This window comes from Vombatus ursinus, unplaced genomic scaffold (assembly GCF_900497805.2).
Source record: "Vombatus ursinus unplaced genomic scaffold, bare-nosed wombat genome assembly UNPS02014798.1, whole genome shotgun sequence".
NCBI lineage: Eukaryota > Metazoa > Chordata > Mammalia > Diprotodontia > Vombatidae > Vombatus > Vombatus ursinus.
In genome coordinates this window covers 7,476,218-7,493,238 of record NW_020954576.1, presented here as the reverse complement: position 1 = coordinate 7,493,238, position 17,021 = coordinate 7,476,218, and the positions used below count along the sequence as shown (strand labels likewise).

At 37.9% G+C, this 17,021-nt stretch overlaps 1 protein-coding gene across 1 annotated transcript in view; it reads left to right on the top strand.

Annotated features, from left to right (window-relative positions):
* The window catches only part of LOC114049980 (pecanex-like protein 2), a 369,169-nt gene that overhangs the window by 33,807 nt on the left and 318,341 nt on the right, over positions 1 to 17,021 (top strand). The window lies entirely within an intron of this gene.

Genomic DNA, 17,021 nt, shown 5'->3' with positions numbered 1-17,021 from the left:
GCATTTCATAAAAATTTACTATAAATATAATGTTAATTCTATTTTCCTGTTGACTTCCTTTATGAAATTAGGAAGCTATTCATCACATACAGAATCACAATTCATAGACTTTATCTTTTATAAGGAAGAGATTAAGAATCATTAATTCACTTAACTAATGGCAAGTTAATTTCTCTAGGCCTCAGCTTCCAATTCTATACAATTAAGGGATTGGATTAGATTATCTTTAATTCCCCTCCAAATTCTAATGTGATTTTTTACATGCCTAGGATGCATTGAAACCTCAGTTAAGATGGCAGTCAGTCCTATAGCACTCTACAATTAGCTGTCCTACTAGGACTTAGAATTACAGAATCCATAAATTGAAAGGGATCTAGTGAAAGGGTCATCTAGTCCAACCCCTTGTTCTCTTTACAAAGTGATTTACTTTTTCTTCCCAGAAATTGAAAAAAAAATTAGTACCATCTCAGCTTTGGAGTATTTCTCTTCACCTCTCTGTCATGCAATCAAGTTTTCCCTGTCTCTATACTTGCAAAACTTAGAAAATTGTCCCTTCCCCCCTTTCCTTTAATCATTTCTAATTAATCATTAATCATTTCTAATAGAATTGAATTGCTGCTGCCTTTTTTTTTTTTTGAGGTGGGTTTGATAAAAGTTCAATTAGGATAGAAAAGACTAACTGGTGAGATAGTTGAAACAGAGCACATTACATGAGAAGCAGGGAGAAGGACCAAGATTAAAATTGGTTAGATCACTGGCAAGACAAGCAATAAGGCTTTGGTCCCAGGCAGGGGTTTACAACAGGATCAGTTGGGGTAGCAGACCAACATATAACAAAGGGGATTAAAAAGATGGATTAGTGAGTGAGAGAGACTGAGTGTAGAATAAAAAGCTGAAGCAGATGCAGCAGAAATAGACTGGGGTCCCAGATGCTTCTTATGAGAGAAGTTTTCTGTGAACTACAGTCTTTGCAAAGGATGATTTAGATTTTCCCTGGCCAACCCCACATTTGCAGATCTTCCTAGTCTTAAAGGTCCAGGCAAATCAAAGATGGTGCTGATCCCCTGGCTCAGTGACTGCATCTCTATGTGTCCAATAACCTTTTGTGCCTATTTCATGTAGACAGAACTTGTGTAGCCTTTTGATGGACTACAGACTCAAAGGGGGCTTTGGTTTCTTCATTGATTAGGGGGCTGATTGCTCTAGATCTCCAAGATATTCTTTATTGGATTCTTCTTTTAGCTGGGTCCAGCCTCCTGAAAGCTAGGCTTTTAGGAACAATTATTGTTGTAACATCATACTTAAAGTCCTACCACCTTTCACATGCTAGACTTTTGTCTGAAAATGCTTTCAGTTATTTTGAAATTGAATCTCTCAGTCCCATAAATTCAAAATTTTGTTGATAGATTTATGTTATTACTCTATGAGGTGGATCACATTAATAGGAAGTCTTCTCTCCAGTGATGTATATTGTAACCTATCAATTTAAGACTCTTGTTGGGGCAGCTAGGTGGCACAGTGGATACAGCATTGGCCTTGAAGTCAGGAGAACCTGAGTTCCAATCTGGCCTCAGACACATAACACTTACTAGCTTTGTGACCCTGGGCAAGTCACTTAACCCCAATTTCCTCACCAAAGCAAAACAAAAAAGATTCTTGTCCATGTCCTTCTGTATGATCTACACGGGGCGTCCACCTTGCCTGAGCCTATGGAGCATGTATGCTCTTTGTTAGTTATCACTTATTTTCACTATGTGATCAACTCATGTTATTTCTCAACCATACCTTTTGATGATGTGTCTTATGATATTTCTGTCGTAAGGAATTTCATGTTTGTCATATAATGTAGTCTGCGTATGCCCACTATCTGCCTCTCTTTTTTCCTCAGAATCAGCCTCCACTTTAATCTTTTTTTTTTTAGATTTTGGAGTGTTCTGTTACTTTCTGCCACACAACATACAAAAGAATATTTGGTATTAAAGAGATGGGAATTTGGTTTAGGGGGAATCTCGAGGTCATTAAAAGGACTTTGCAATTTCTCAAAGGAATTCCAGCCCATTCTTCTCATACTCTTCAATTCTAGGTCCAATTCATTGTTAATTTGCAATATGTGTCTAAGAGTTACAATTGTCAAGTTAAAATAAAAAATCTACACAAGTCCATATGATACTTGAGGGATGGAAATAGTTTTATAAGAAAATAAAATTCTCCCACCATTAATTTTTTTACATCATTTAAAGCTAAAAATTTTTAGTTTTGAAATTTTATAAGAAAGGTATACAATTTGTTCCACAAAATAGCTATATTTTTCCATTTCATCCCCTCCATCTTCAACTTCTCTCTGACTAACTCTGATTCATTTTTTTCAATTAAGCAAACACTTATTAAATGCCTGCTGTGGGTAGAGCAGTATATTAAGGGGTGGGGGAAATAGAAATTCTAAGTATAACATGGTCCCCACCCTCATTAAACTCATCATCTTATAGCAGGATGAAAAATCAAAACAGAGTAGAAAAAATACATGAGTGTATAAAGAAGATAAAAGCAAAGGACTATATTTTACTCAAGGAGAGGAAGGCCCATACTGCAAGGATTCATGGAACAGATAATATTTTGGTTGAACATTAAAAAAAAATCAGAATTCAACAGGTAGTACATAGTGTAGGTGGAAGGAAGAGGGAATTTTAGGCATAGGAAATATCTTGAGCCAAAAGTATAGGGATGAGAAAGTACAGGGCATGTTTTTCAGGAGCTAGTAGTTCAGCTTGACTGTAGCATACAACACATAAAGGTAAATAGCATGAAGTAACATGGGAAAGAAAGGATGGCCAAGTCTGTAATGAGCCTTGAATATAGTCCAATTCCTCCAATTTATAGATATGAAAAAAGCCCAGAGAGGTTAGGGGACTTGCTTAATGCAGTAAATAGAGTTTAAGATTCTAACTCAAGACTCCAAATCTACTATTTATATTTTGTGCAGATGAGTGAAATGACCAGAAAAATGCATAAAAAAGATAAATTTGTCAGTGATAAGAATTGATTATAGTGGAAAGAAAATGAAAAAAAAAAAGATCTACTAGAAAGCTATTTTAATGTTGCATATGAGTGGTAATGAAAGCCTACAATACGGTGGTGCAAGAGCAATAGAAGCAGATGGAGACAAAATATATGCCAGAAAGGATGACGATGATGATGATGATGATGATGTTGATGATGATCATGATCGTGATGAGCAGCTAGAATTTGTGTAGTGATTTCAAGTTTGCAAAATGCTTTATAAATATCTCATTTTATCCTTATAACAACCCTGGGAGGTAAATGCTATTATTGTCCCCATTTCGCATATGAAGAAACTAAGTCAGAGAGAGATTAATTGACTTGTTCAGAGTCACACAGCTAGGAAGTGTCTGAGGTTAGATTTGAACTCAGGACTTCTAAGTCCAACTCTCTATCTACTACATGACCTAGTTGCTCTATCTCTGTCTCTGTAGAAATAGAAGTTAAAGATTTAGTAAGTAAAAGAAGGAAAAACTAAAGATAAATCCAAAATTTTGAAATTAAAACATGAACTGAATGGCTGTCAAAGAGAGATATAGTGACATCAAAAAAAAAAAAAGGAACAGATTTTAAGGGATATAATGGATTTGGTTTTAGACATATCAATTTTTAGGTTCAGGCGAGACATACACATGGACGTGGTCTGTGACCCATATTAACTTTGGGCCTGGAGCACAGGATAAAAGTCAAGGATGGAAATAGAAATTTGGGAGTCATAATAATATCACTAATATGGGGCAGCTAGATGGTACAGTGGTTAGAGGTCTGGCCTTGAAGTTGGGAGGACCTGAGTTCAAATTCAGCTTCAGACACTTGACATGTACTAGCTGTGTGACTCTGGGCAGGTCACTTAACCCCCATTTCCACAACAAAAGCAAAAATAAAAATAATCTCACTAATATTTGTGCAACTATCCTCTTTACAACATCCTTGATTTATGGTCAGTAAACCTCTGTTTAAATGTCTCCAATGGAAACCTATTCATTCTAAGAGCTCTAATTATGAGATAATTTTCATTTTGTTTATTTTAAAATTTATTTAATTTTTAGTTTATGTGTTAATTTATCTTCCCCAGTACAACCTTCTACCTATTGCTTTTAGTTCTGCCTCTGAGGACAGACAGAAAAAGTCTAATCTTGTTTCCATATGAAAAAAAAATAGATTATTGAAGGTAGCTATCATGTTCTCCCTAAGTCTGTTGTTCTAGGCTGAGCATCTTCAATTACTTTAGATAATCTTCATATAATATGTTGTTGAGTCTCCTCAACATTCTTGTCAGCCTTCCCTGAATATTCTACAACTTCTCCATTCCCTTCCTCAAATGTGGTGTCCATAAATGAACATAAATTTTATAGTAGTCTTACCAAAGCAGAACAGAGTAGAACCACCATCAAACTTGATCTGTTCATTAGACTTTTCAATATAGCCAAAGATTGCATTGCTTTTTTGGCTGCCATATCACACTGCTGAATTATGCTGAGCTCTCAGTTCACTAAAATTCCCAGTTCATTTTTCATGCACTGCTATCTAGCTAGATCACCTCCATACAATGCTATGCAGTTGATTTGTTGTAGAGTGTAACTTTATATTTAACTCATTTCAATTTTATCTAGCTAAATTCAGCCCATTGTTCTAGCCCAAGATCTCTTTAAGTCATGATGTTATCTTCCAACATGTTAACTGTATCTCCCAGCTTCGTGTCATTTCCAAATTTGATAATCATGACATTTTCAGGTCATTGGTACCAATTCTGAACAGAAAAGCCAAGGAAAGACCACTAAGTCTTTCTGCTAGAGGCCTTCCAAGTTGATATGACTTATTAATTACTACTTCTTGTGCTTAATCATTAAAGCAGTTCTGCATCCATTTGCTCATCAATCTATATTTTTCAGACTCTATTACCCTCTAAAAATTGCTCTTACTCATTTGTGAAGGACTTTATGCTCCATAAGTTTTCTAAGAGAAATGACAATAGTTCAGGACTCCTATCTTCTAGAACCTTGGGACACAGCTTGTCTTGGTCCTCTTGACTTGGCTTCATTAAGGGTCACAAAGTATTCTAACATCTCATTTATCTTAGGTTTCAATTTCTTGCTATTTTTATTTCCTTTTCATTTCAAAGAGCATTTTCATTGAAAAAGAGAGAGATAGGAAAATAGAATGAATCTATACATTCATAGGTATAGGGAGCTCCTGGTGAGAAACTTCTATCAATGCAGTTTGACCCCTTGTCTGCAAATTACAGTCTTTAGAGAGATGCTTAGGCCACAGAGAAGTTACATCATTTGCTCAGAGTCAATTTGTGTCAAAGGTGGGACCTGAACCCAGGTATCCTAATTTCAAAGTTTGCTTTTGATTAAAAAAACCATGCTGCCCCGCTTATTAAGAAAAACAGAAAACAAACCTGGACATTTCTGTCTTTTCCTATCTTTGTTCTGTCCACCCCTACCAGTGGTCTTGCCCTTTTACCGATCCTATTATTCATACCAGTTTCATCTTCTTTTTTTTTTTTCAGCCAAAGACAAGGTTTATTAGACCATCCATCATATTGGGCAGACTCTTAAGGAGTCTGAACATTAGTAAACTATTGGTTTACTGGCTAGATTATAAGAATCTAAGCAGTGGCTAGATTATAAGAATCCAAGCATCTTAATGGAGACAAGCTGGACCTTATATACAGAAAGCCTGTGGGAGGGATCTAGGAGTGGCCAAGTAGTCCATGAAGTAATAGAATTACCAAGGGTGGGAAGTGGCCTGGGGCCATAGGGAGGCAAGATAATGGAGGGGAGATTGGGTGTAGCCACAATGAAAGGCCAGTTGATGGGATTATAGCCTCAAGGGACCACCAGAGATTTGGTCACATGGGAAAGTCCAGGGTTTTTCCTTTCTGGGACCCAGATCCCAACCCCATCATTCCCCCCTCAAACAAATTGGACCCAAATTCTTTTGAAGTAAGGGGCAAAGGTCTCAGCTTCTGAAACTGCTTCCTGTTGGCAAGGGGCGTAGAGCTGTCCCTGCCTCAAGGGGGGTCCCAAAGAGGAGGTTGACTGGAACTGAGAACAGGCTGCATCCAGGGAACAATGTGGGGACATTGGCTGTTTGCTACCAAATGTAGGTGAATGGCCTGTAGTCTGGAAGACATAAATCTGACAGAAAAAACTGCAGGTCCCAGATATAAAGCAGGGACTAGATTTAGGGCCCAACTTTGAGAGGATAAAAACATCCTTAGCTCTGCTTGGATTCAGATAATTCAGTTTTCCAACCATGCAGTATCAAATCTACCTCATAGCCAGACTCAGGAATAGCCAGGTGGGTAACATTCCTTTTCAAAGGAACATAATGGGCGAAGAGGTCTAGAGGTTAGGGGTGCTGGCACCCCACGATCGGACGCAGGCCCTGCCTGAATGAATTCAACCCAAATCTTCTTTCAGCCAGAGGAAAGGTTTGTTAGAGATAAATCATATAGGCCAGGTGACACCCATAAGGAAGAGTGGGCAGGAGAAAACCTTGGCCTTTTGGGCATGAGAGAGTCTCAGCGTTTGAATGGGGGCCAGGGTGGATCTTATATACACTAAAGTAACTTTGGGTGGCCAGAGGAGGGGGCTGGGAAAAGGTTCTAGTTGAGAATTCCTATTGGAAGGTCTGAGAGATTGAATAGAGGATGGGAATAGATAATGAAGGGAAATGGAAGGAGGAAGTTTGAAAGGCATCTGCATAAGATCAAAAGGTGGGGCTAGGGCTTTCAAAGGGAGATAAGAGGAGTCCATAAGGAAAAGTTTAAGGATTTTCTGGGGCCTGTAGACAAATGGGAGCCAAATTCCTTTTGATAAAAGGGGCAAAGGTCTTGGCTTCTGAAACTGAATGATGGGCCCATACCCCATCAATGGGGAAACTGAGCCAGGAGGATCCTATCTTAGACTGAGGCTAAAATTGTCTTCTCAGCTTTTCCCAATGCTGACTTCCCACCAGTATCACCTTCTCTGAGTAGCTTGTGGCATTTCTCTCAAATGGTGGATTATTGCTTGTTGATGGATTATGACCCATCAGACAACTCAAAATAAAATCCTATGACCTTTTACCTCAGACAGCAAGTTTTACTAATCACAGTTTAGGAAAAACTTTTCCAGGATTTACATCTCAAACTTAAATTTGTCCTGGTGTAAAAAGCCAATCATTAGAGATTTCTATACACTTGCAAATTCTCAGCAAGCCATACATAACCCAAACAAACTTTTTTGGCAAGTTTACACATTAAAACAATAACTGATATATTTTAGCAGTAACCAAATTATGAAAAGTTGCTTGCCATAACTGATTCAGAAAGTTCACCAATATGAAACTTGAAACAAACCCATCACCAATCAGGTGACTTCAGTTTTGTTAAGTGCACTTCCAAATTACTTTACACAGAGAATCAACATCTCATCATTAACAGTTAAAACTACAAATTTGAAAGAGCATACTTACCCAAGTTTGGAGGCTAGCTTCATTACCTTGAGCAGGATGTGCTGAACCTGGGTGATGCTTCCAGGCAAAGGTTGCGATAGGGCCCAAGGCCATTGCTAGGGGGTCCCACGCTATAGCTGCTGCCCCTCCCTCTTCCTTCCTTTCCCAGGTGAGGAAGGGCAAAATTAGAGGTGAGGGGTAAAAGGTGAAACTCTCTTCTCCTATGAGAGGGGTTAACAAATACCCTCTTGACTCAAGAGAAGGGAGTGACCAGGTTGTACAAGTGTTTCAAAACTCCTTAATGATCAATCACAAAACCTCCAGAATCTGCCAAGATATTTTTAGCTGTCCTAACTTTCCCTGTAACCTCCATGAAGGAGGATTCAGAGGCACAGAGGGAAGGGAGTAAGTAAGCCTTAGGGAAACAAAAAGCAACTGCAGTTTTCCCCAATTCCCTAGTGCCAAGATAATTGACAGAATTGGGCATACACTTCCCGATAGGGCATCTGTCCTTGTCCTCTGTGCTGCAGAAGGTGTACCCAGGTCCATTGCCTTGAACCGACCCAGTGGACCGAGAGCCTGAGAGTATCAGGCTGAGTGCGAGACAGCCTCGTAAGTGTCTGCCAGAAAAGCACCTCCAAGCCTTGGTACTTGGAAAGCAACCCAACTTCAGAGCAAGAAAGGAGGGGATGGGGGAGGCTTATATACCTTCCAGTCTTGGCTGGAGAAGAACTTGGGGTTAGGCAGTTTCCCCATACGGGTCACCAAAATGATGCGGTTTAAGGGTTCAGGGGTCCTGGGACCCCAAAATCACAACACACAGGTCCTGCCTGAAAAAATTTAACCCATGCCTTCTTTTAGTCAAAGACAAGGTTATTAGAACATCCATCATATTGGACAGACTCTTAAGGAGTCTGAACATTAGTAAGCTATTGGCTTATTGGCTAGATTGTAAGAATCTAAGCAGTGGCTAGATTATAAGAATCCAAGCCCATCTTCTTTTAAGTTTTAGTATTTCTGACACTATTCTTACAGAGCTGCTGTGATGCTTTTGCATTCATTCTCTTTCACCTCCCCTAGCTTCCATATTCAATGTCTTTTCAAAATATGAAGTGGTTGATAGAAGCCTTCCAGTCTCTTTAGGTAGCTCCCCCTTGTCTTCTTCATAGTAAATGCTACCTTTGGTTACTATGGAATTTCACTTTGGAGAGCTTCCCATCTTTCTTGGGCTGGTTACTATTTGCTTGGTACTTTAAGTGGTTTACAAATATCTAATTTGATCTTCACAACAACCTTATGAAGTAGGGTTATTACCCTACCCTTATTACCCCCATTTTCCAGTAGAGGTAAATGAGGCAAAGAGAGGCTATTTGGCTTGATAAAGGTCACACAGCTAGGAAAAGTCTGAAGTCAGATTTGAACACAAGACTTCTTGACTCCAGACCCAGTGCTCCATCTACAGTGTCACCTAGCTGCCTTAAAAAAGAATGGTTACTTCCTTCCAAAGTTTGTCATTTCTACTTCAGCAACTCTATATTGATCAGAATCAGAATACAAAATAACATTTTTCCTTGTTCCTTTTTCCACATTTTTGGATAATTAAGACAAGCTAAGAATTTATCAGTTGCTCTGCTTTTGAGAGAGAGCATATTCTAACAGATATCCAAATCACATATTCTACCTCTATTTTATTATACCTCTGTGCCAAGTTTGTAATCTTTCTTGAACTCCTCATCTATTTTCTCTTCTTCTGATTAGCCTGTATGAGAATTATATATATATATATATTTCCCTTTTCAATCAATTTAACAAATATCTGTTTGGCTCCTTTCTACCTTTCCAATCTTCCTCTACTTTACTCATAACTGCATACTCAAAAATCCAGTAACATTGGCCTCCTTCCTGTTCCTCCAATAATACAGTCCATCTCTCTATTCTGTGCATTTTCATTGGCTGTATCACATGTTTAGAATTCTTTTCCTTCTCTTCTCTGTCTCTTGGTTTCCCTGACTTCCTTCAAGTCCTAGCTAAAATCCCACTTTTTGCAAAAAGCCCTTTCCAGCCCTCCCTCTGTTGATTATATCCAATTTATCCTTTATACCTGTTGTTTATACTTTTTTGGCATGTTGTCTCTCCCATTAGACTGTGAGCTCTTTGGAAGGAGGATATTTTTTTGCCTTTCCTTGTATCCCCAGCACTTGGTTTAGTGCCTGGCACTTAGTAAATGCTTATGAACTTGACTCGACAAGCATGAACATTCCAACATACAAGAAACAGAAGAGGATTGTATATGAAGTTGTAAACTTCTGTTATGCATAGTTTTTAGGTATATATTAAGCGTAACATACCAATAGCAAAACTGCCCCATTTCTGTCCCCTTCTGAACTTCCTTTGCTCCCTTTTATATATTTATAAATGTTTCTTTTCTTTTTTAGCATCATTATTATTACCCACCAATTCCCACTCCCCTTCAAAGCAGAAACCCTCCCTTTATAACAAATAAGCATAGATAAAAACAAACACATTGGCCAGGTCAAAAAATATGTATCTCATTTTTACCTCAAGTCCATCTCCTCTCTGTCAAGAAATGAGAAAGATGTTTCCTAATCAGTCTTTTGAAGTCATAATTGATATTGCATTTATCAGAGTATTGACATTATTAGAAGCTCTATGGTCATTGGGTAAATTGTTCTGATTCTGATCATTTTATGCTCTGTCAATTCATACAAAACTTCTAGGTTTCTCTAAATTTGTCATATTTGTCATTTCTTATTGCACTATAGTATTCCATTACCTTATATTCCATAATTTGTCTAACCATATCTGAATTGATGGCTACTCACTTTGTTTCCAGTTCTTTGTTATGACAAAAAATGTTGCTATAAATATTTTGACATATAAGAGTTCTTTCTTTCTGTTCTTGACCTCTTTGGGGTATATAGTAACCCAGTGGTAGGTCAAAAGGTATGTGCTGTTTAGTGTCTTTTGGGGTATAGTTTCAAACTGCTTTCCAGAATAATGCCTGTCTTCTACAGCACCTCCAGCAATTGCTATTTTTCTACTGTCATCACTGGGAGTGAGGTGAAACCTCATTGTTTTAATTTGCATTTCTAATTTTAGTATAATCTCAAGACAGTATTGCTAGAATGTTTACTCCATTGATCCATACTGTTCTCTCCACTATGTTTTTCCCCTCTAGTTCCTTTATTTTATTCCATAATTCATCTATATACAGGTAAAAATTGAAGTTATGGGAATGAGTGAGATTAATAAGAGTAAGAGGAACAAAGAGAGAAGAAGCAGAACCTTATCTATCACCCATATATTTAACATTAATAGCTCATGGATTAATAGCCAGTGAAGGAGACAAAAAATGAGGGCTTGGAGATGTAGAAAGAATACCAGGAGAGCATGGTATGGCAGGAATTCAAGGAAGGTAAATAATATGTACCTACTCTTACACACTCTCAAGTTCAGTCACTCACTCAATTCCATGTCCACTCATCCCTCTCACTCCTACCCTACTCCACCCCGACCAGGTGCTCTCTTTTTTCATGTAGAAGATTACTATGGGCCCAAATCTATGCCAATAAGATATTTACATTTGCCAGGGAATGGTCATCATAGCTCCCAAAATGCCGATCTCATTTGATGGAAATCGACACCAGGACCTGTGATGCACCACCTCACTGCCTAGATACACAGGTGGGTATCACTAGCCCATGCTTAACCTTAGAAACTTCCGTGTACCTTATTGTTATCATACACCCCTTAAAAAAAGCCTAAATAAGACATTTGCTTAGTTATAGCTTGTATTTTCTTACCTTTGTTTATGTTTTTTCTTCACATTATAATGTATGTTCCTTGAGATCAGAGTCTATTTTCATTTTTATCTTTTTGTCCCCAATACCTAGCACAGAGTCTGGCATTCCCCAATATTTAACCAGTTTTTCATGTGTCTGATAAGTATTCCATATCCCATTCTTTCTCTTCATCATCCCATTATATTCTGTACATTCAAATAGCTGCTCCAAGATCTGTCACAATCACATCCAAGACCCATACCTCCCCACCATGGCAAATTATGTTAATTCTAGCATCAACTGAATGGGCTGACACTTTAAATATCCCAGGGACATCATTAATAGTTGCAGATAGCTGTGGAAGTGTTATGTCCTGCCACATAGCCATCTGTTATCCCCTAGGGATTCTCAGTCTTAACAGCATCCAGAAGAAAAAAGTAATCAATAACGTGTCATGCTTTAGCAAATTCAAGGAGGATGAGGCCTTAGAAAAAGCCATTTGATTTAATGATGAGAATTTCATTTGTGGTCTATTTAGAGGTAAATGTGAGTAGAGGAGTTGGGACTGAAGCAGAGTTGTGGAGGGTTGAGGAGAGAGAGAATGTTAAAAGTTGAGTGATCAAGTGGAGGCAACAAGTCAAGAATAATCTAGTATGAACAATAATGGTACCTGTAGTATCCACCTCACATGCTTGCTACAGTGATCAAGTGAGATGATGTATGTAAAGCATTTTTAAAAACCTTAAAGGACTATATAAATGTTATCTATACTCATCATCAACCTGTCTACCTGACTTCTGGTTTTGCTAAATATTTTGACAAACCCAAGTCCCACAAAACAGGACATCATGAAAGTTAGATAGTTGGATGGGCACACAAGAGAAGAGACAAAGGGATTGATGGGAAATGGAGACTGCCTTAAGTCTTGATTGCCAGTGTGACCCTAGTTTTACCACTATGATCAATGTGACTTGGAAGGGTCACTTCATTTGACTTTTCTGGATTTCATTTTCCTCACCTATGCGTGCAACAATTATATGACCTCTAAGGTCCCTTCCAGCTCAAACTTTTAGTTTTCCTATGAACTTATTATCCAAGTCAGAATGGTGGAATGGGATTTTTAAAGGGATTATACACAAACAAACACACACATATACACATTATATATATACATATACATACATTTTGTGTGTATATGTATGTGTTTATGTATATATAGATGTACATATGAGAATATTCATACATATGTATATGTATACATGTATGTGTGTGTATTCAAAATGAAGAAAAATTAGAGTGAAAACAAGAAGGAGCCATGTTCTTAGGAAAGAAATGAGTCAGTGGCAGGAAGCATGAGAACTAGCAGAGTCTTTTTACTTGTGGAAGACAAGCAAAGCCAGGGGAACTAAAAAGAATACTGTAAGACAACACTTCTTGTGATGGCTAGAAGATTTTTATGGTCCTCTTGTAAGTGTTCTAAGAATTGTACTTTGACACATGGAATTATATCATCTAATTCATCTTCAGATTTTAACCTTTGGGTGTTGTTTTTATAATTTATCTCTATCAGCCCCAAATTTTGTTTATCAGGCTCCAAAAATTTGATTAGTCCTTTCTTTGCATGGCAGTGATTTAATGCTGCTGAATTTGATGACAATAACATTACTCCTGAAAAAAAGACTATCCTATACTTTGTGTTGTCAAATTCATCTGAAATTTTCATTCAGATCCAACAAACATTTATTAAAAAGTGCCAGCTATGTTCAAGGCACCATCATTTGTACTAGAGGATACCTAGACAAAAATCAAAATTATCCCTCTTCTTTTTTTTCTGGAAATGGTATTTTATTTTTTCCAATTACATGCAAAGATACTTTTCAGCATTCATTATTTCATAAAAAATTTTAGTTCCAAATTTTGCTCCTCACTCCCATCCCCCATTCTCAAGACAGCAATCAATCTGATATAGGTTATACATGAGCAATCATGTAAACATATTTCCACATCAGTCATGTTGTGAAATAAGAAACAGAACAAAAGGGAAAAGCCATGAAAAACAAAAAAAAAAACCTGAAAATGGTATGTTTGATCTGCATTCAGACTCCATAGTTCTTTCTTTTGATGTGGATAGCATTTTGTATTATGAGTCTTTTGGAACTGTCTTGCATCATTGTATTGCCGAGAAGAGCCAAGTCAATTGTAGTTGTTCATCACATAATGCTGCTGTTACTGTCTACAATGTCCTCCTGGTTCTATTCACTTCACTCAGCATCAATTCATGTATATCTTTCCAGGTTTTTCTAAAGTCTGCCTGCTCATCATTTCTTATAACACAATAGTGTTGCATTACATTCACATGCCACAATTTGGTCAGCCATTCCCCAGTTGATGGGTATCCATTTCCAAAACTTTGTCGCCACATAGAGATGCTATAAATATTTTTGTATATGTAGGTCCTTTTCCCTTTCTTATAATATCTTTGGAATAAAACTGTACCTGTTCTCAAGGAACTTACACTCTATTTATTTTCTCTAGCTCAGTTTCAATTGTTCTAGTTTTTATAGCTATGACAAGCCATGTAGCAGAAAAGCAAATGTGCTGAACTTGCAGAGACTGAGACACAAAGAAGTTAAAGTATTTTTTTATTAAGAACATCCAGTGAGTCAGTGCTATAAGCACATGTACACATTGAGTAGGGAGTCATATATATATATATGTGTGTGTGTGTGTGTATGTATGTATGTATATACACAAGCATATACACATATACATACACTCATATACGTATACATACACATATACATATATGTATATATAATAAATTCATATTTACCTCACTTGTATATTTAAGGTCATGAATTTTTGTATGGTGTTTATCTTTGGCTAAGTGTATTTATCATTGCATTTAGTCAGAGTATTGTTTAAAAACAAACAATAAACCCAGAAAAAGTGACAGATGAAATCTGAACATTTTGTTGAGCTGATTCTAATGGGTAGCTTGCAAGAATATTTTGGAGATATTTATTGTCATTTATAAGCTAAAATAAATAATGATTCTCTAGGATGACACTTGGCGATAAATCTAGGTCATCAGCACATTGAATGTATGCATTGAACGGAAGTCTGATTTACCCCCCCCCCCACACACACACACACTGAGAAGTAACCTATCAAGAACTTGGATCCAGTTTAGTGGGCTTTCCTAATGATGCATCTTGAAAGGAACTTCGGTGTTTTCAATCAGTCAGCATTTACTAAACATCTACTATATTACAGTCATTCTACTAAGCATCACAGATACAAAAAAGGCAAAAGATAGTCTCTACCTTCAGTGAGCTCATAATTTAATTGGAGAGTAACAACCAGTTATATTCAAACAAGCTATATACAGGATAAATTGGAAATAATTAACAAAGAGAAGGCAATAGAATTACAAGAGGTTGGGAAAGATTTCCTGTAGAAGATGGGACTTAAAGGAAACCAGAGAAGACAGTAAGCAGAGATGGGGGGGGGGGCATTCCAGCCACAGGGTACATCCAGAGAAAGAGCCAAGAGATAGAGTGACTTGTTTGTGAAATAGCCAAGAGGCTAGTGTCACAGGATCCAGGAGTACATGAAAGGGAATAAGGTATAAGAAGATTGAAAAGATAGTATTGGGCTAGGTTATGAAGGGCTTTGAACTCCAAGCAGAGGATTTTGAATTTGATGATGGAAGTGATAGGGAGCCACTGGAGTTTATTAAGCATTGGTGTGAAAGAGTCAGACCTGAGTTTTAGGAAATTCTCTTTAGTGACTGAATAGAAGATTGATTGGAGTGGGGAGAGAGACAGGTAGATTCACCAGTAGGCTATTGCAAAGTCCAGGCATGAGGTGATGAGATCCTGCATCAGAGTGATGGCAGTATCAGAGGAGAGAGAGCGCTATATTTGAGAGGTGTTGCAAAGGTGAAATTGATACACCTTGGTAAATATATTGGATATGGAGGGTGAGAGGTAGCAAGAAGTCTATGTGAGGAGTCTTGAGGGACTGGAAATATGGTTTTGTATAGTAATAGGAGAAAATATAATGTCATGTTGAAAAGAACATGTTCACATTGGACATGTTGAGTTAAAGATGTGTACTGGACATCCAGTTTGAGATGTCTGAAAAACAGTTGGAGATGCAAAATTGGAGGTAAACAGAGAGGCTGGAGCAGGATAGATAGATTTGAGAATTGTCAACATAGAGATGGTAGTTAAAATCATGGGAGCTGATGTGATAACCAAATAATATAGTGGTAGAAGAAAAGATGGCTGAGGACAGAATCCTGTGGAATACCTATGGTCAGATGATGGACATGGTCTGGAAGATGATCCAACAAAGGAGACTCAGAAGAGTTAGGTAGGAGAAAAACCAGGAGAGAGTGGTGTCCCAAAAATTTAGAGAGAAAAGAATATTAAGGAGAAGAGGGTAACAAACAGTGTCAAAGAATGCACAGAGACCAAAGAGAATGACATTGAGAAAAGACCATTTGATATGACAACTAAAAAATTATTGGTAATTTTGCAGAAAGTAGTTTCAGTGGAATGATGAGGTTGGAGGCCAAATTTTACCAGGTTAAAAAGAGAATGAGAGGAGAGAAAATGGAGCTACCTACTGTAGATGGCCTCATCAAGGAGTTTAATCAGAAGGGGCAGGAAAGAAATTAGATGATAGTGCGGAAGGTGGAATCAATTGAGGGTTTTTTGAGGATGGGGAATCATAGGCATGTTTGTAGGTAGTAGAGAATGGGTGTGTAGACAAGGAGAGATTGAAGACAAATGAGAGTGAGGATGAAAGGGAATAATCTGTTGGAAGAGTTGGGAAGGAAGGACATTGCTTGATCACTTTTAAGGGTTAATCTTGGTAAGGAGTAAGGCCACCATTTGACCCACAGGTGAAATAGGAGAAAGGGACAGAAGGCAAATGAGTGATATGAGATGAGAAAGAGGGAAGAAGGAACTCATGGTGAATGGCCTCAATTTTTTCCTATAAAATATGGGACAAATTTCCAGGTGAGAGAGTAGGGGAAGGATGAGCCATGTGAAGTTTGAAGAGGGATGAAAAGGTTGGAAGAGCTACTGTGGAGTGGGAAAGTGAATTGATTTGGCAGGTATAGAAGGAATGCCTAACAGGAGTGAGGGCCCATTTGAGGTTGTATCACATAAATTTGTAGTGGCCCCATTCAGGAAGATTTTATGGTTTTCTCCACTTTTGTTCAGCAACACACATAGGAGGGAAAGTGACAAAAGGTGGGAGTGATGCAAAGCTGTGGCATAATTGGCAAAATGATAAGGGGGCTAGTGATTCAGGGACATTTTAGAGTTAAATTTGTTCACCACGGGGGTCAAGATGGGGAAAAGAGGAGAGAATAGCTATTGCAGGGGAGATGGTCTGGGAGAGAACTGAGGGTTTTAGGGATGTCGTGGTGCGTATAAAATGTAGGGTTATGTAAGGTAAGGCAGGGAGAAATGAAAAACCAAAAGACTATGGTCAGATAAGGGGATTCAGGTATTCTTGAATATGGAGGTGGTACGTTTGTAAGTGATGGCAAGATCAAGGGTATAACTATCTTTGTGTGTGAATAAAGAAGGGTGGCGGGATAGTTCATGGGAAATGAGTAGGTTATCCAGGGCATTTCACTCTCCATCACCCCCTTAGCCAATAAGTTGCCAAATCTCATTGTTTGTACTTCCA